This window comes from Pristiophorus japonicus, chromosome 1 (assembly GCF_044704955.1).
Source record: "Pristiophorus japonicus isolate sPriJap1 chromosome 1, sPriJap1.hap1, whole genome shotgun sequence".
Taxonomy (NCBI): domain Eukaryota; kingdom Metazoa; phylum Chordata; class Chondrichthyes; family Pristiophoridae; genus Pristiophorus; species Pristiophorus japonicus.
The window spans coordinates 233,334,351-233,354,596 of record NC_091977.1 but is presented as its reverse complement, the minus strand read 5'-3'; the positions used below and the strand labels follow the sequence as shown (position 1 = coordinate 233,354,596).

Sequence of the window (20,246 nt, the reverse complement as noted above, 5' to 3'; positions counted from 1 at the left end):
CCGGACCAGACCCGACACCCGCTCCCCCCCCCCCCCCTGCCTCCGGACCAGACCCGACACCCGCTCCCCCCCCCCCAACCTCCGGACCAGACCCGACACCCGCTCCCCCCCCCCCAACCTCCGGACCAGACCAGACCCGACACCCGCTCCCCCCCAACCTCCGGACCAGACCAGACCCGACACCCACTCCCCGACCCCCCTGCCTCCGGACCAGACCAGACCCGACACTCGCTCCCCGCACCCCCACCTCCGGACCAGACCAGACCCGACACCCGCTCCCCCCCCCCCCCCCCTGCCTCCGGACCAGACCCGACACCCGCTCCCCCCCCCCCCCCCCTGCCTCCGGACCAGACCCGACACCCGCTCCCTCCCCCCCACCCCCTGCCTCCGGACCAGACCCGACACCCGCTCCCCCCCCCCCCCCCTGCCTCCGGACCAGACCCGACACCCGCTCCCTCCCCCCCCCACCTCCGGACCAGACCAGACCCGACACTCGCTCCCTGCCCCCACCCTCTGTCTCCGGACCAGACCCGACACCCGCTCCCCCCCCCCTCTGTCTCCGGACCAGACCCGACACTCGCTCCCTGCCCCCTCCTGCCTCCGGACCAGACCCGACACCCACGCCCCCACCCCCCCCCCCCCGCCCCGCCGACTGACCCGACCCGACCCGCGCTCCTGTTCCCGCTCCCCGCCTCTCCGACTGGACCCGACCCGACCCGCGCTCCTGTTCCCGCTCCCCGCCCCCCAACTGGACCCAACCCGACCCGCGCTCCCGCCCCCCGACCCGACCCCCGACCCCCGACCCGACCCCCCCCCACTGGACCCGACCCGACCCGACTCCTGCTCCCGGACTGGACCCGACCTGACCTCCCTTCCTCCCTCTCCCTCTCTCCCTCTCCCTCTCCCTCTCTCCCTCTCCCTCTCTCCCTCTCCCTCTCCCTCCCCCCCGACCCGAACCGAACCTCCCCGACCCGACCCGACCCAACCCAACGCCACCTACCTGTAAATCTGGTGCTGGGGACGGGCCCTGCCCGAAGTCTCGGGCCGGCCCGTTCAGCCTTCGGTCCTGAAAGGCCTGCCTGAAGCACTTTCACACAGGTAGGAAGATGGTTTATTTAATCTTTTCTTTGCTTATAAATGTTTATTCAGGTTGGATTTATTTGTATAATATTTGTATAAGTATAAATAAGGATTTATTATAGAATTTAATGACTTCCCTTCCCCCCACCTCGTTCTGGACGCCTAATTTGTAACCTGCGCCTGATTTTTTAATGTGTAGAACAGGTTTTTTCAGTTCTACAAAAATCTTCACTTGCTCCATTCTACTTTAGTTTGGAGTACATTTTCACTGTGGAAACTTTCAAATCAGGAGTCAGTGGCCGGACATGCCCCCTTTTGAAGAAAAAATTCTGTTCCAAAGTAGAACTGTTCTACCTGACTAGAACTGCAGAAAAAAAAATGTGGAGAATTGCGATTTCTAAGATAGTCCGTTCTCCACCAGTTGCTCCTAAAAATCAGGCGCAAATCATGTGGAAACTTGGGCCCTGTGTAACTGCAAGTTGTTGAATGCTAGATCCCGTTTGATTCCCAACTCTGGTGGAATATGTTCCTGGAGATTTCATCACATGATCCGCCCCCACGCTCAACTCGTCCATCCTCACGGTGCCCCGCCTTCCCACGGCCAATTGGAAAGTGAAAAGACTCTTCATTACTCGATTGGATGATGTTTGACTGCCAAACATCCTTTTTTCCCCATTTCCGATATTTTTATAATTAATAAACAGAAGCGTTCAAAGAACATTTTTTTAATGACACAGTGATTTTTTTTCCCCAGGTGTTGCTAGCAGCAGTGTCCTGGAGATTAATCTTCAATTCCTGGAGACTTCAGTCCAATCCTGGAGGGTTGACAACCCTCAGGGTAAACCAGGGTAAATGAGTCACATTTTCCAATCCATTAATTAAACATGGAGATTACCAAAGATAGCGTTGTCAAAAACTTGCGCTTTGGCAGCATGTAAGAGAAGGCACAATTAATGATTAGTATTGACCTGAGACAATTAGCACCTGAGCTACTCTAAAACCTGTAAACAATACGAGTAACAATCATAAATCAGACAGGAGCCTTACAAAAGTCTTTACAAACCGGTAAAGTCAACAAGGTCACAGGTGGAATCTAAACCACAACAAAGCACAGTAAAGTCGCTGTGGGAATGCCCATAGCTGCAGTGTGGGCCGTGGTAGACAACACTCATCCTCATCTGCATTGTTCTCAGACTCCCTGGAGACAGCATGATATTGCTCTTAATGGTGGGACTTCATTTGTGATCATAAGAGAAGAACAAGGAACAGTTTGTCATGAGGAAACAAACAGTATTGCTATGAATATAAAAACAGAAACACGAAATGGTCTGATAAACAGGGAGAAACTGTTTCCAGTGGCAGAAGGGTCAGTAACCAGAGCACACAGATTTAAGGTAATTAGCAAAAGAACCAGAGGTGACATGAAGTAAAAAATAATTCACGCAGCTAGTTGTAATGATCTGGAATGCACTGCCTGAAAGGGTGGTGAAAGAAGATTCAACTGTGGTAACATTCAAAAGGAATTTGGATATAAAGTTGAAAAAGAAAAGTTTGCAGGGTTATGGGGAAAGAGCAGAGGTAAGAGACTAAATGGACAGCTCTTCAAAAGAACTGACACAGGCACGATGGCCTGAATGGCCTCCTTTTGTGCTGTATTATTCTACGATTTTTTTGGACAAAAAAAAAAGCAGCACCAGCCCTTATACATGGACTTCTTCGACCTCACAAAGGCCTTTGACACTGTCAACCGCGAGGAGGAACGTCCTTCTCTGTTTCGGATGCCCCCAAAAGTTCGCCTGCTCCACGATGACATGCAGGCTGTGATCCTTAACAACAGATCCATTACAGACCCAATCCACGTCCGGACCGGGGTCAAACAAGGCTGCATCATCGCCCCAACCCTCTTCTCAATCTTCTTCTCTGCCATGCTCCACCTCACAGTCAACAAGCTCCCCGCTGGAGACTACAGAACCAGTGGGAAGCTGTTCAACCTTCGCCAGCTCATGGCCAGGTCCAAGACCACCCCAACCTCTGTCGTCAAGCTGCAGTACGCGGACGACGCCTGCGTCTGCGCACATTCAGAGGCTGAACTCCAGGACATAATCAACCTATTTACTGAGGCGTACGAAAGCATGGGCCTTATGCTAAACATCCATAAGACAAAGGTCCTCCACCAGCCTGTCCTCGTCGCAAAGCACTGCCCCCCCCCCAGTCATCAAGATCCATGGCACGGCCCTGGACACTGTGGACTGTTTCCCATACCTCGGAAGCCTCTTATCAACAAGAGCAGACATTGATGAGGAGATTCAACACCGCCTCCAGTGCACCAGCGCAGCCTTCGGCCGCCTGAGGAAAAGAGTATTTGAAGACCAGGCCTTCAAATCTACCACCAAGCTCATGGTCTACAGGGTTGTAGTAATACCTGCCCTCCTGTATGGTTCAGAGACATGAACCATGTACAGTAGACAACTCATGTCACTGGAGAAATACCACCAACAATGCCTCCGCAAGATCCTACAAATCCCCTGGGAGGACAGACGCACCAACATCAGTGTCCTCGACCAGGCCAACATCCCAGCATTGAAGCACTGACCAAACTTGATCAGCTCCGCTGGGCAGGCCACATTGTTCGCATGTCAGACACGAGACTCCCAAAGCAAGCGCTCTACTTGGAACTCCTTCATGGCAAACGAGCCAAAGGTGGGCAGAGGAAACGTTACAAGGACACCCTCAAAGCCTCCCTGATAAAGTGCAACATCCCCACTGACACCTGGGAATCCCTGGCGAAAGACTGCCCCATTTGGAGGAAGTGCATCGGGAGGGCGCTGAGCTCCTCGGGTCTCGTCGCCGAAAGCATGCAGAAATCAAGCGCAGGCAGCGGAAAGAGTGTGCAGCAAACCAGTCTCACCCACCCCTTCCCTCAACGATTATCTGTCCCACCTGTAACAGGGACTGTGGCTCTCGTATTGGACTGTTCAGCGACCTAAGGACTCATTTTAAGAGTGGAAGCAAGTCTTCCTCGATTCCGAGGGACTGCCTATGATGATGATGATTCTATGATTCTGTGAATGGTGGAAACACTCAGCAGGTCAGGCAGCATCGGTAAAGAGAGACACAAACTTAACATTTCAGATCAATGACCTTTCATCAGAACTGGAAGAAGTTTAGAGATTCAACAGTTTATAAGCAAGTACAGAGTCAGGGAAAGTGGGGAAGGAGGAAGGAACAAAGGGGAAGGCCTGTGATAGCGTGGAAAGCAGGAGTGATTAAATGACACAAAGGATGATGGTGCAAAGCCAAAGGGGGTGTTAATGGGACAAGTAAACAAACAAAAGATGGATCTAGAGGATGTGAAAATATAACAGCAAATGCCAATTATTAGATAATTAATTGTTCAGGGTTTCCTGATGAAACATTTCTAATAGTTTAAGTGAAAAACACCTGAACAAAAGCACAAAATAGAAGTAAGGCCAGAAGCAGATAAGCTAGGTTCATTGTAAGGCGGTTCATCTTTCCCCAGAGAGTAGTGCACCTCTGGATTATGCTGGCTGGGGTGGTGGGTGCTGACTCTCTTCAAGAGGGAGGTGGCCGGTTCCTGACTGGGGCACAGACTGCATCATACAGAAGGTCAGTGTCTTTATTGATCACACTGGGTCAGTGTGATCTGGACTGGTTTCACTTGCCTGAGAGGATTGGAGAGGAATTTTACAGAGTATTTATTCCCTTATTGGCCCTGCTTTTTTTTCTCTTTTACCTCTCTCAGGAGATGACATGGCTGTGGGGTGGAGGGGGGAGGAGTGTCTACACATGATGCTCCAGACATCATGATGTGGGTCAGGCTTGATGAACCAGCTGGTTCTATCCTGACCGTCTATAATGTATGTTCATATTGCGGCTGAAAGCTTGTCGATGACAAAGAGAAAGACCTAACCATCCTGATTTTGCTGAACTCTCAAACTGGTCTGGCCCATACTTACTTTAGAATGTGACAAATGTATCTAAACTCAGCACAAACTGTATGTGATTTATCCGGTAGGTGCTGGTAGTGGGTGAGTGCCCCACCCCAAGTACAATCTCCTAAGTATCAGCCTTGGCTCAGTGGGTAGCACACTTGGCTCTGAGTCGGACGTTTGTACGTTCAAGTCCCATTCTAGGCTGACACTCCAGTGCAGTGCTGAGGGAGTGCTGCACTTTCGGAGGTGCCCTCTTTCGGATGAGATGTTAAACCAGGGCCCCGCTGCCCTCACATGGATGTAAAAGATCCCATGGCAGTATTTCAAAGACGTGCAGGGAAGTTATCCCTGGTGTCCAGGCTAATATTGATCCCTCAATCAACATCACTAAAAAACACTTAAAACTGATGATCTAGTCACTATCACATTGCTGTTTGTGGGAGCTTGCTGTGCGCAAATTGGCTGCTGCATTTCCTACATTACAACAGTGACTATATTCATTGGCTTTGGGACATTCAGAGGTCATGAAAGGCGCTATATAAATGCAAGTCTTTCTTTTTTAAAACTCACCCCGCAGTTTGTGTGTTCCAGTGTGAAGCATCATTAAAGAAGGAAGGCTGGTTGACATTCCCTGCTATCTTTTAGCCTACTCTAAGATTCTGCCCGGATTGGGCTTTCTTTACCAGTTGTAAAGGCTTCCTGTTTTGTAATGCTGCTGTCAAGGTTTGTAACTCTTCCTATTGTTGTTTACAGTGATTAGCAATGCTCGGGCACAATTTTGTTTCACATACACACTAAACATTTCTTTTTTTTGTAATAAGCTGAAGCAGGCCCAGGACCAAGAGGCCCATTAAACACACAGACCAGAGCTTAATGATTAAAACACGTAAGGTTTATTCACTCGCCGCAGTTTTGTCTTTGAGTGCAGAGATGAACCAGACAGTAACAGGGATTACTTTCCAACCTTCTCATTCTCAGTTCCTTCCTCTCCCCAACTGAGCTATTGCTCTGACTTTGATCCTTACAGGCTGGGAGTCGTTCCTGAGTAAAGGCAGTTAAGGTCAATGATTTCTTAAAGCTTTACCGCCTAGCCTGGATCATTCTGACCTTTTAATATAACTTCTTAAAGCTGTACCCCTATCGTGGATACAGAGCTTTCAAAACCTATGGCTCACATGTCACCCCCTCTCTCACTCTGTTACACTTTCTTATTACAGCCGTAAATTATTGACAATGCTGTTGTTTGCATTACCAGCAAAGCATGGGGCAAGAACCCCCAGTTTTGTGCTTATCACACAAAAATGGGCGTTAATTAAGGCGTGGGCACTAAAAAAAGGTTTTAAGATCGCCGGCTTCTCGCCCAGTCTCAGAACACCTAGTTTCCATTTTTGAAAATGACCGTTACCGCGAGCGATATGAAATGGGCGGTAGCGTAAAATTTTTCTGACCTTCTGCCGTAAAGTGTGGCCGTCCTTAGCAACGACATGGCAACGCTCAATTCCCGCGATTCTGGAGGTCAAAGGTCATCATGACATGCGCAGAAGAGGAGACAGAGAGAGAGGGAGCTCAGAGGCACTGAAAGCGTGTGTGGCTGTGGTGTGTGCTTGTTTGGCTGTTGTGGGAGGCACGACGGAGATTCACCAGTAGCAAAAAGCCCACTAAGCACCAAGAATATAGTTGGCACCGAGTTTTTGTCCAACAAATAACATATAAAATGGAAGGGATGGAGGAGACCCTGGAGTTTGTAGCCAGGAACACTGGTGACAGAGGGCTCCCAGTGGTCCTGGAGCGCAGCACTGCACCCCAAGGTGACGCACCCCCATTGCCAACCACATATGAGAGCCAGCAGCAACACCTTGCTAATGGCTTGGAGCACGCTCCCACCTCGGGACCGTCCTCTCTCATATCCGTCCAAACAACGCTTCAGCTGTCACCAACCCACCCCCCCACCCCCCAATGAAGCATTGCCTGAGGAGCTCCTCGGCCAGGCAGCTTGGAGTTAGGAGGGGAAGGGGAAGGGGTAGAGGTAGAGAGGAGGGGGGTGGGAGCGCGGGGGGAAGGGTTGGTTTGTACAGAAATACTGATGATTTCAGACTAATGTTCGGTTTAAAGGTTTTTTATTTAACCATACCTTGCAGCACATTGGCTCACATAGCTGCACCATTACACGCTGGTGATTCCTTGACATCAAAGGGTATAATCACACTTAACTTCAATCAACGTAAACTTTAACTGTCACCAAAGTGATGCACACCACTGATGTATGACCTGCACACCCAGCAGTGTGTCAGCCTTGGAAATAACACCAACGTTCTTTCAGACAAAGCGATTATTGATGAGCTCCTGATGTAAGGCTCTTGCCACCATGGGCCCTTTCATGTCATCTACAGGGGGTGGGGGCATGGCTTCAGTGTCAGCCTGATTGTCTGGGCCTTTGTCAGCGTCCGTCTCCTCGTCTTCCTCTTCCTCTCTCTGGTGAGGTGGACTGTCAGATTCATCAGGCAATTCTTGTCCCCTCCTGATAGCCAAGTTGTGTAGCATGGAGCAGACTACCACGAATTGAGCTACCTGCTCAGGGTGATATTGGAGTTCGCCTCTTGAGTGGTCCAGGCATCCAAAGCGCTGCTTCAGCACTTCAATGGTCTTCTCCACGATATTGTGAGTTGCTCTGTGGCTCTCATTGTATCATCTCTCGGCCTCGGTGTGGGTATCATGCAGGGGGGTCATCAGCCAGGTGGCGAGGCAATATCCTTTGTCACCATGCATCCAGCATTGACCTTGTGACTCATTGTTAAACAAGTCCGATACAGTGCTCTCACGCAGGATGTGAGCATCATGGTGCTGCCTGGAAATTGAGCATTCACTGCCAGTATAATTTGCTGGTGGTCGACAACCAGCTGGACATTCAGGGAGTGGAATCCCTTGCAGTTCCTGGTACCTCAGCATCCTGAAAAGGTGCCCGCATCGCGATGTGAGTACAGTCTTTTGCTCCCTGTGCCTTGGGGAAGTTTGCAATTCTGGAGAATCCTAGAGCCTATTCATTCTCTGCCTTCCTGGTCATAGGGAAGCTGATCCCTCCTGTGTGCGTACAGGGCTTCAGTGACCTGTGTAGTGCAGTGATGTGTGGCTTGCTGAGAAAGTCCACAAATGTCGCCAGCTCTGGCCTGAAAAGAACCCGAGGCATAGAACAATAGTGCCGCGGTGACTTTGACCTCGACGGCCAGTGCAGTACTGATGGTGCTGGCAGGCTGCAGATCTGCAATGATCAGCTGGCATACCTCAGTGAGAATCTCTTTGTGGAAGCGCAGTCTCTGAAGGCAGGTGGTGTCGGGCAAGTCGAGATAAGACTGCTTCTCCTTGTACTTGCGGGGGTGTAACATCTGGTCCTCCTCATCAGTCTGGCATGTCTTACATTGGACACATCATGCTGTGGAGAGTACCTTCGGTGATCTCGAGTCTGCTGCATGTATTTGGTCACCAAGAGAGGGTGAGAAAGGACAGGCCCCATTACAGTAGCTCTCTGTTTGCCACCGATTGTACACAAACAAGGAATGTCCAGACGAGCACACTTCTTCAATTCCAATCGGTCACAGTGTGGTCAAGATGTTTTCAGAAATGTTCACATCAACTCCAACAACCTGCAGAGTACATCCGAACTCCGCCAAGGTTGAAGCACAGCAGCCTTTTAAAGGATGCGACATGTGATTTACAACATGGCGTCCATAACTCTGTGATTCGTCCCGGTTAGTTCCACTTTTTGTGAGCGATATGTGTGCAAGGTGATGAAATTGACGGTGGGCGATCTCCATGGTCACTGGTTTGGGTAAAAATGCTCTTTATGACAAAAAACAGTCGCCGGGGCTAATATTGAATCTTGGCGTTATTTCCTTGCGGAATGTAATGCTGGGTGATATTATGGGCGTTGAATTCGCCCATCCTGCTGATTCCGCCCAAAAAAAATAATATTTTTTCTCGGCGTTAAGCCCATTGGGAAAATAACGTTGCTGATAAGTCTCCTAAAAAAGCCCGTCAGTTTCCATTTTTTGCCAAAATGGACAATATCTGGGCGTTATACGTCATTTCAGCAGTTAAGTGGACATTAAGCAGGCAAAAAAAGGCGAGGTTTTAGCCCATGGTCTTGTCTTAGGACAACAACAACAACTTGGATTTTTATAGCGCCTTTAACGTAGTAAAACGTCCCAAGGCGCTTCACAGGAGCGTAATCAACCAAAATAAAACACAGAGCCACATAAAGAGATTTGGACAGGAAAGCGGCAGGTTTTAATGAGCATCCTAAAGGAGGAGAGAGAGGTAGGGAGGTGCAGAGGTTTAGGGAGTCCAGAGTGTAGGATCCAGGCAGCTGAAGGCACGGCCACCAATGGTGGAGCAATTAAAATCAGGGATGTGCAAGAGCTCAGAATTGGAGGAGCGCAGAAATCTAGAAGGTTGTCGGGCTGGAGGAGATTACAGATATAGGGCGGGGTGAGGGAATAGAGGAATTTGAAAACAAGGATGAACATTTTTAATTCGAGGCGTTGCTAAACCGGGAGCCAATGTAAGTCAGCGAGCACGGAACGTTGTTGAGAATAACTGGACATCTAGACAGTGGGTATTGGATGGCTATTTAACTGTCAGGCTCAACGTCCTCATCCAACACTCACAAATAAGCATTACTAACACCCAGTGAATAGTAATCAGGAGCCTTGCTTGCAGTATCAGAAGTGGCTCAGTGGGTAGCACTCTCTCGGTGGGAGGGGCTAGGTGTGAGCAGGTGCTGCTGATTACTGCAGGAGTTGGAGTGAGTTTGTAAAAAGTATGGCCCATGGCTGCTGAGGGGCCTGGAGTGCTGGGCCCCTCAGAGGACAATGTTCCCAGGATGAATTTAACCAGGGGAGAGAATGTCTTGAGAAAGGAGAATAAAAGGCCCAAAGATTTGGGCCAGGACCCCAGGAGGTTTGGAAAAGAAAACACGGTGGTTGTTCACTGCCAGGATAAGGAGATGTGAGCTTGGGATATCATCCAGATAGTACATGAGGAATGCTGTGAGGGAAGTTGCTTTGCTTGCCGACAAAAGCCAAATATTGGATTCGAAGTGACGGTCAGTGGCCGAGAGGAGGTGCAAAGACTTTTACTGAGTCTGAAGGTTGGTGAGAAGTACTTGGATATATCTCTGCTGTATCCTGAAGTGGTGGTGGTTACATTCTCAAACCTGCCGGGTTATGTTGAGGACAATGTGTTGATAAAAAAGTTAGAGTTGTGGGACATTAAACTTTGCTCAGTAATAAAGAGGAGATAGTATCCTGGAACACGGGTAGCCAATGGAACCCGTTATGCAAAAGTGCGGTTCCAAGAGGGGGGGGTGAAGTCATTAGCCTACAGTATGAAATTCGAGACAATTGAAGGAGTGCAGTACTTCCGGGTTCTGCATGATAACCAGGTGAAGGTATGCTATTACTGTCTTTGACACGACCATCCAGTAAGAAGCTGTCCAGACCTGTACTGTTATAACTGTGGCAAGTCTGGACACATTGCGAGGAACTGCAAGGCAGAGAGCTGTGCGGTTTGTCACAAAGGCCCCACCTGCTGTGAGTGTGAGGCAGAAGGAAGCCCCTTGAGCGACGAGAAGTTGGGAGAAGGAGCAGGAGGTGTGAGTGGAGTGGCCAGAAGAGCGGAGCAGGCGGAGGACACAGCCACCGAACGGAATGAGGAAAGAGCGCAAGAAGAGGCAGAAAATTGAGGAGCAGAAAACAGGATGGAGATGGTGGAAAACACACCAAGTATGGTGGAAAAGGACAAAGTCAACGGAAGACATCATGGGTCAGGGACAGAGTTGAGCCATAATATGGCTCGCCTGCAGGTGTCCGTGGAGGGAGCAGAGGTGGGTGTGGGGTAAGTGTAAGTACTCCAAAGAAAGACAGGGAGTTGTACACCTTGGGGAGCAGGAGGGGGCAAGACCAGGAGAGGGTGCAAGAGGCAGGAGCCGGATGGGAGTGGGGAGACAAAGATGCCAAAAGAGAGCAATATGGATGGAGATGCGTCATTGTCCCAGAGAGAAGAAACAGGGAGCAAGGGTCAGCGGTGGAGGTGAGGTCGAAGGGAGCGGCACTGTTGGAGAAACCAGGTTGACAGGAGAACTCTCTAAGGGAGATTCTGTATCTGACAGGGAACAGAGATGGGAGATTACAGAAGAGCTAGAGAGTGAGGAGTCAGAGGAGGAAGGAGACATGGAATTGAGGGGTGGGGGGGGGGGCATCATGTGGAAGTGGAAAGATTAGTGAGGGGCAGAAGGAGGGCGAAGGGACAGTTCCATGGCCTAAATTTAATGCAAGGAAGAGGCTGAAATTGCAGGGGAAGTTCAAACAAGTGAAAAAGAGCCGGAGGCTGCTGGAGAAAGCAACAACTGCCCAATGGGAGCATGAGAGGAGGGAAAAGACAGAGGGCAAGACTTTCCACTTTGCTGGTTAGCACCCAAAAAATGGGTAATGTTCCAGCGATGTACGATGTCTCAGCCTTACCAATCGATGGAACTGTTGTGTATCTGTAAAGCATGCACTCCCATGTTCCGCCACCATGGAGAGCATCCCCTGAAGTCCCAAGGGATCCCAGCATCCCTTGGGAGCACTGTATATAAGCCGGACCCTAAGGCATGTTCCTCACTCTGGAGTGTCTTATTAAAGGCTGAGGTCACTGTTACTTTAACCTCACTGTGTGCAGCCTCATCTGTGTTAGGAACACAATAACTGGCAACGAGAATACGAATCCACGTAAAGATGCAGCAAACTGTGGGCATCCTGGAGAAGTTCTCAGAGGGTGAGGACTGGGAAGCCTATGTCGAACGGCTAGACCAGTACTTTGTAGCCAACAAGCTGGATGGAGAAGGAAGCGCTGCAAAAAGGAGAGCGGTCCTCCTCACAGTCTGCGGGGCACTGACCTACAGCCTCATGAAGAATCTTCTGGCTCCAGTGAAACCCACAGATAAGTCATATGAGGAGCTGTGTACACTGGTTCGGGAGCATCTTAACCCGAGGGAGAGCGTGCTGATGGCGAGGTATCGGTTCTACACGGGCCAGCAGTCAGGAAGTGGCGAGCTACGTCACCGAACTAAGGTGAGTTTGATGGCTACCTGGAGCAAATGCTCAGACTTTTTTGTACTGGGCATTGGCCACGAAAACATCCTATGAAAACTTTTGACTGTAGAGACACCGACCCTCAGTAAGGCCATTGCGATAGCACAGGCGTTTATGTCCACCAGTGATAACACCAAACAAATCTCTCAGCACACAAGTGCTAGCAATGTTCATAACTTAACTGGACCTGTGTTTGCGTGCAGAAATGAACAGGGCAGAACCCACGAGTCCGCAACTGCCAGCAGGCCTCAGGTGAGCCAAATGACTCAGAGTCTCCAACAAAGGATGAATGCAAGGCAATTCACACCTTGTTGGTGTTGTGGAGGCTTCCATTCAGCCTATTCATGCTGCTTCAAAGGGTATGTTTGCAAGAGCTGTGCAACAATGGGGTACCTCCAACGAGTTTGCAAACAAGCTGCAAGCTCTGAAAAACCTGCTAACCACCACGTGGCAGAGGAAGATCAGTCCATGGTGGACCAAAGCAATTTCGAGCCTCAGAGAGAGGAGGCAGATGCTGAAGTACATGGGATGCACACATTTTCCACGAAATGTCCACCTATAATGCTAAACGTAAAATTGAATGGCTTACCCGTAGCCATGGAACTGGACACTGGCGCTAGACAATTCATCATGAGTAAAAAGATGTTTGAGAGACTGTGGTGCAACAAGGCATTCAGACCAGCCCTGAGCCCCATCCACACGAAACTGAGAACGTACACCAAAGAGCTTATCACTGTCCTGGGCAGCGTCATGGTCAAGGTCACCTACGAGGGCACGGTGCACGAACTGCCACTCTGGATTGTCCCGGGCGATGGCCCCACACTGCTTGGAAGGAGCTAGCTGGGCAAAATCCACTGGAACTGGGATGACATCCGAGCGCTATCACATTTCGCTGAGGTCTCATGTACCCAGGTTCTCAACAAATTTCCTTCCCTTTTTGAGCCAGGCATTGGAAACTTTTCTGGGGCGAAGGTGTGGATCCACTTGGTCCCAGAGGCACGACCCATTCACCACAAGGCGCGAGCAGTACCTCACATGATGAGGGAGAGAGTGGAAATCGAGCTGGACAGGCTGCAAAGCGAGGGCATCATCTCCCCAGTGGAATTCAGCGAGTGGGCCAGCCTGATTGTTCCAGTACTCAAAAGTGATGGCACGGTCAGGATTTGCGGCGATTATAAAGTAACTATTAATCGTTTCTCGTTACAGGACCAATACCCGCTACCTAAGGCAGACGACCTATTTGCGACGCTGGCAGGAGGCAAGACGTTCACCAAGCTGACTTCGGCCTACATGACGCAGGAGCTGGAGGAGTCTTCGAAGGGCCTCACCTGCATCAACACGCACAAGGGACTGTTCATCTACAACAGATGCCTGTTTGGAATGCAGTCGGCTGCAGCGATCTTCCAGAGAAACATGGAGAGCCTACTCAAGTCGGTACCACACACGGTGGTTTTTCAGGACGACATATTGGTCGCAGGTTGGGACACCGCCGAGCACCTACAAAACCTGGAGGAGGTCCTCCAGCGACTGGATCGCGTAGGGCTGTGGCTGAAGAGGTCGAAATGCGTCTTCATGGCAACAGAAGTGGAGTTTTTGGGGAGAAAGATCACGGCGGACGGCATTCGGCCCACAGACGCCAAGACAGAGGCTATCAGGAACGCGTCCAAGCCACAGAATATCACGGAGCTGCTGTCATTCCTGGGACTCCTCAACTATTTTGGTAACTTCCTACCAGGGTTAAGCACCCTTTTCGAGCCCCTACATGTGTTATTGCGCAAAGGTGAGAAGTGGGTATGGGGAAAAAAAACAAGTAATTGCTTTTGAGAAAGCCAGAAACATTTTATGCTCCAATAAGCTGCTTGTATTGTATAACGCATGTAACCTGTATAACCTGTGCTAGCATGTGACGCGTCGTCGTACGGAGTCGGGTGTGTATTACAATAAGCAAACGTTGCGGGGAAGATGCTTCCAGGAGCTTGTCTAAGGCTGAGAGTGCCTACAGCATGATTGAGAAAGAGGCATTAGCGTGTGTGTTCGGGGTAAAGAAAATGCATCAGTACCTGTTTGGCCTCAAATTTGAGCTGGAAACCGATCACAAGCCGCTCACATCCCTGTTCGCTAAAAACAAGGGGATAAATACTAATGCCTCAGTCCGCATACAAAGGTGGGCACTCGCGCTATCAGCGTATAACTATACCATCCGCCACAGGCCAGGCACCGAGAACTGTGCGGATGCTCTCAGTCGGCTACCATTGCACACCACGGGGGTGGAAATGGCGCAGCCTGCAAACTTGTTGATGGTGGCGCAGCCCGCAGACTTGTTGATGGTCATGGAAGCGTTTGAAAATAATAAATCATCTGTCACGGCCCGCCAGATTAGGACTTGGACCAGCCAAGATCCTCTGCTGTCCCGAGTAAAAAACTGTGTACTGCATGGGAGCTGGCATCCCCGTTGAAATGCAAGAGCCAATCAAGCTGTTCCAGCGGCGAAAGGACGAGCTGTCCATTCAGGCAGACTGCCTGTTGTGTGGTAACCACGCAGTGCTACCAAAAAAGGACAGGGAGACGTTCATCTTGGATCTCCACAGCACACACCCAGGTATAGTAATTGTCATGTATTTCACCATCTTGCAATGACTATAAGTATGCAACTGTAACTCATGCATACTGTACCTGTACCCTTGTAATGCACACCCTGACCACAGGGAGTGAGCTCCTCACCTGGGCTTCCAAATATAAAAGGGGAGGTCCCACCCAGGATCAGCACTCTTTAGTCCTGGGAATAAAGTGAAGGTCACGGAGTGACCGTGTCTGAGATATCCATGCCTCGTGTGAGTTTGTAACAAGGTGCAGAGACACGACAGTAATGATGAAAGCGATAGCCAAATCCCACGTGTGGTGGCCCGGTATCGACTCTGACTTAGAGTCCTGTGTACGGCAATGCAGTGTATGTGCTCAGTTGAGCAACGCGCCCAGAGAAGCACCACTAATTTTGTGGTCCTGGCCCTCCAGACCATGGTCGAGGATCCATGTCGACTATGCGGGCCCGTTTCTCGGTAAAATGTTCCTGGTGGTGGTGGATGCTTTTTCAAAATGGATTGAATGTGAAATACTGTCGGGAAGCACCGCCAGTGCCACCATTGAAAGCCTGAGGGCCATGTTTGCCACCCACAGCCTGCCTGACATACTGGTCAGTGATAACGGGCCATGCTTCACCAGTGCCGAATTTAAAGAATTCATGACCCGCAATGGGATCAAACATGTCACCTCGGCCCCGTTTAAACCAGCCTTCAATGGGCAGGCAGAGCAGGCAGTACAAACAATCAAACAGAGCCTTAAATGAGTCACAGAAGGCTCACTCCAAACCCGCCTGTCCCGAGTACTGCTCAGCTACCGCACGAGACCCCACTCGCTCACAGGGGTGCCCCCGGCTGAGCTACTCATGAAAAGGACACTTAAAACCAGACTCTCGCTGGTTCACCCCAACCTGCATGATCAGGTAGAGAGCAGGCGGCAGCAACAAAATGTAAATGATGGTCGCGCCACTGTGTCACGGGAAATTGATCTGAATGACCCTGTGTATGTGCCAAACTATGGACATGGTCCCAAGTGGATCGCGGGCACGGTAATAGCTAAAGAAGGGTATAGGGTGTTTGTAGTCAAACTAGACAATGGACAAATTTTCAGAAAGCACCTGGACCAAACGAGGCTGCGGTTCACAGACTGCCCTGAACAACCCACAGCAGACACCACCTTTTTCGAGCCCACAACACACACCCAAAGGATCAACGACACCAGGAAATCAAACCCATCATGCCCAACAGCCCAGCAAGGCCAGGCTCACCTAGCAGCCCTGCAGGGCCAACAACAAGCCAGCCCAGCGAGGGCACAGCCAACACACCAGAACAGACATTTGTACCGAGGCGGTCCACCAGGGAAAGAAGGGCTCCCGACCACCTCACCTTGTAAATAGTTTTCACTTTGACTTTGAGGGGGAGTGATGTTGTGTATCTGTAAAGCATGCACTCCCATGTTCCGCCGCCAGGGAGCTCATCTCCTGAAGTCCCAATGGGTCCCCGCATTCCTTGGGAGCACTGTATATAAACTGGCTTCTAAGGTCTGTTCCTCACTCTGGTATTAAAGACTGAGGTCACTGTTACTTCAACCTCCCTGTGTGCAGCCTCATCTGTGTTAGGAACACAATAGGAACATCGACCATTTTTTGGATTGTGACTTTCCACTCTGTAAAGTCCTGTCCCTGCAGTACAGATTCACATGAGACACATACTGAAGTCAAGGTCACTCAGGACCTGCACCTTTATTACACAGCTCTCGAATGCCTCACTTGCCTGAGACCTGACCTTGTATACCTGTCTGGGACAGGTATCCAGTGTCTCCTGCAAGTGCACGCCTGGTGGTAAGGTAAGCTTGTGGTTACAAGTCATCTCTAGTTACAGTCATGTATAGCATGGTAAGATACAGTTATGTACAGTAGTGTGAGCTACATGACACACTAGTGATAGGCCAGCAATGTGAAATGGGCGATGCAAAAGGTCGGCAATGTGACGTGCGCCCAGCGAACGGCCAGTGATGTGGAAGGCAAAAGCTTCCCTAGCAATGGCCTTCTTCGCATGCGATTTTTTTTTTCTGGTGGACTGATTTTCCCGCATTTCAGGAGGTCAGGGGTCATCCACACATGCGCAGAAGGCACAGGGAGGGGCAGAGAGAGAGAGGAGAGATACCGAGAAGGCAGTGAATTGGAGGAGAGAAGTTTTATAGAGTTTTACAGAGGTTTAAAGTGCTTTATAGATATTTGAAATACTTTGCAATATTTACACGTTATAATATACAGTTATCCACTTTGGTGGCAAAAACAGGGTGGCAGAATATTATCTAAATGGTGACAGATTAGGAAAAGGGGAGGTGCAAAAGACCTGGGTGTCATGGTACATCAGTCATTGAAAGTTTGGCATACAGGTACAGCAGGCGGTGAAGAAGGCAAATGGCATGTGGGCCTTCATAGCGAGAGGATTTGAGTATAGGGGCAGGGAGATCTTACTGCAGTTTTACAGGGCCTTGGTGAGGCCACCTTGAATATTGTGTTCAGTTTTAGTTTCCTAATCTGAGGAAGGACATTCTTGCTATTGAAACGAAGGTTCACCAGACTGATTCCCAGGATGGCAGGACTGACATATGAAGAAAGACTGGATCGACTAGGCTTATATTCAGTGGAATTTAGAAGAATGAGAGGGGATCTCATAGAAACATATACAATTCTGACGAGATTGGGCAGGTTAGATGCAGGAAGAATGTTCCCGATGTTGAGGAAATCCAGAACCAGGAGTCACAGTCTAAGGATAAGGGGTAAGCCATTTATGACCGAGATGGGGAGAAACTTTTTCACTCAGAGAATTGTGAACCCGTGGAATTCTGTACCACAGAAAGTTGTTGAGGCCAGTTTGTTAGATATATTCAAAAGGGAGTTAGATGTGGCCCTTACGGCCAAAGGGATCAAAAGGTATGGAGAGAAAGCAGGAATGGGGTACTGAAGTTGCATGATCAGCCATGATCATATTGAATGGTGGTGTAGGCTCGAAGGGCCGAATGGTCTACTCCTGCATCTATTTTCTATGTTTCTATGATGCTGAGGGGGAGAGAAAGAGGGCAAAACCTTTCAGCGATGAAGCCAATGAGGCCCTCGTCGATTAGGTGCAGTCCCAGTGGGGCCAATTGACTCGTTGTGCTCATGGGAAACCCCCACCCCATGTGTATTGGAAAATTTGGGTGGAGATCGCAGACGTGGTGTCCTCGGCATCCCATGAGGTGAGGGGGTCGGACCAGTGCTGGAAACGCTGGAACAGCTTGGTAACTGCAACAAGAGCAAGTAGCATTTTAGATTGTACTGATGCAAATTTTAATTATAATAATGAATCTCCTGGATTGAATTTAAGTTTGTTATTCATACATGTATGACATAAACTCCATGTTAAGATCTGGACAGGTCTCTGAACCTGTGTGGTGAGGACAGGCTGGTGGAGGACCTTTGTCTTACGGATGTTCAGCGTAAGGCCCATGCTTTCGTCGTACTCAGTAAATACGTCAACTATGTCCTGGAGTTCTGTTCTGTATGTGCGCAGACGCAGGCGTCATCCGCATACTGTAGCTCGACAACAGAGGTTGGGGTGGTATTGGACCTGGCCTGGAGACGGCGAAGGTTGAACAGGTTCCCACTGGTTCTGTAGTTTAGTTCCACTCCAGCGGGGAGCTTGTTGACTTGAGGTGGAGCATGGCAGCGAGGAAGATTGAGAAGAGGGTTGGGGTGATGTCGCAGCCCTGTTTGACCCCGGTCCGGATGTGGATTGGGTCTGTGATGGATCCATTGGTAAGGATCATGGCCTGCATGTCATCGTGGAGCAGGCGGAAGATGGTGATGAAGTTTTGGGGGCATCCAAAACGGAGGAGGACGCTCCATAGAACCTCACGGTTGACAGTGTCAAAGGCCTTTGTAAGGTCGAAGAAGACAATGTATAAGGGCTGATGCTGTTCCCTGCATTTTTCCTGCAGCTGTCGCGCTGCAAAAATCATATCCGTTGTGCCCCGTAGGGGACGAAATCCGCACTGCGACTCCGGGAGGAGCTCCTCGGCCACAGGGAGAATACAGTTGAGGAGGACTCTAGCGACGACTTTCCCAGTGGCTGATAGCAGGGAGATTCCTCTGTACTTGCCGCAATCGGACTTGTCCCTTTTTTTAAAGATGGTCACAATTACTGCATCTCTGAGATCCTACAAATCCCCTGAGCGGACAGGCGCACCAACATCAGCGTCCTCGGCCAGGCCAAAATCCCCAGCATTGAAGCACTGACCGCAGTCGATCAGCTCTGCTGGGCAGGCCACATAGTTCGCATGCCAGACACGAGACTCCCAAAGCAAGCGCTCTACTCGGAGCTCCTTCATGGCAAACGAGCCAAAGATGGGCAGCGGAAACGCTACAAGGACACCCTCAAAGCCTCCCTATTAAAGTGCAACATCCCCACTGACACCTGGGAGTCCCTGGCCCAAGACCGCCCTAAGTGGAGGAAGTGCATCAGAGAGGACGCTGAGCACCTTGAGTCTCAATGCCGAGAGCATGCAAAAATCAAATGCAGGCAGCGGAACGAGTGTGCGGCAAACCAGTCCCGCCCAACCCTTCCCTCAACGACTATCTGTCCCACCTGTGACAGAGTCTGTGACTCTCGTATTGGACTGTTCAGTCACCAAAGAACTCATTTCAGGAGTGGAAGCAAGTCTTCCTTGATTCCGAGGGACTGCCTATGATGATGATGACACATAAACTCCATGTTAAGATCTGGACAGGGCTCTGAACCTGGGACTATGTAGATGGAGCTTTACTCTCTAAATAACCCCATGCTGTAACTGTCCTGGGAGTGTTTGATGGGAAAGTGTAGAGGGAGCTTTAATCTGTATGTAACTTGTGATGTACCAGCCCTGGGAGTGTTTGATGGGACGGTGTAGAGGGAGCGTTAATCTGTATTGAACCTGTGTTGTACCTGCCCTGGGAGTGTTTGATGGGATGGATGTCTCTCTGGCTGCTGCAGTATTGGGAGATGTATATGTGTCAAGCTGTAGCATGTAACATTTTAAACTGTTGTGACGCCATGATACTACCTAGTCAATTAGCTTATGCTATGCTCTTTTCTCATTTGTAGAAGAAGATATCTAACAACCGCACTGAGCAGATGCACAACGGGGGAGGGGCTCTGCTCAGCTTCAACCTTTGACCAACCTGGAGGAGCATGAAATCCGTTCGGCCACCACCCGTGAGTAAAGTGTCAAACAGTATTAAAAAGTAATGTAATATCCTGTAATTATAATGCAATACGCAATATACAAATGATGTCATGCCATGTCATGCATGCAGCCTTTGTGCATAAGAAGCAGGGGATGCAGCCGCTACAGCTTTCTGGGGTAGTGAAATGTAGTGATATGTAACGTCTCTAGTACCGTTATGTTCTAATAAGCTCTGTAATAAGCTCAAATTGCTTTGAAGGTCATCCTGAGACGCTGGTCGAGGTGCAACCAGCACCTG

The 20,246-nt window shown here is 49.9% G+C and overlaps 1 protein-coding gene across 1 annotated transcript in view; it reads left to right on the top strand.

The window, feature by feature from the left end:
* Nucleotides 1-19,899, top strand: part of susd1 (sushi domain containing 1) — a 242,111-nt gene extending 222,212 nt beyond the window's left edge. The window contains exon 23 of the mRNA XM_070888154.1: nt 19,867-19,899. The gene's annotated coding sequence lies outside the window, so the exon portion shown is untranslated. The remainder of the gene's footprint in view (nt 1-19,866) is intronic.
* Nucleotides 19,900-20,246: the final 347 nt, after the last annotated feature.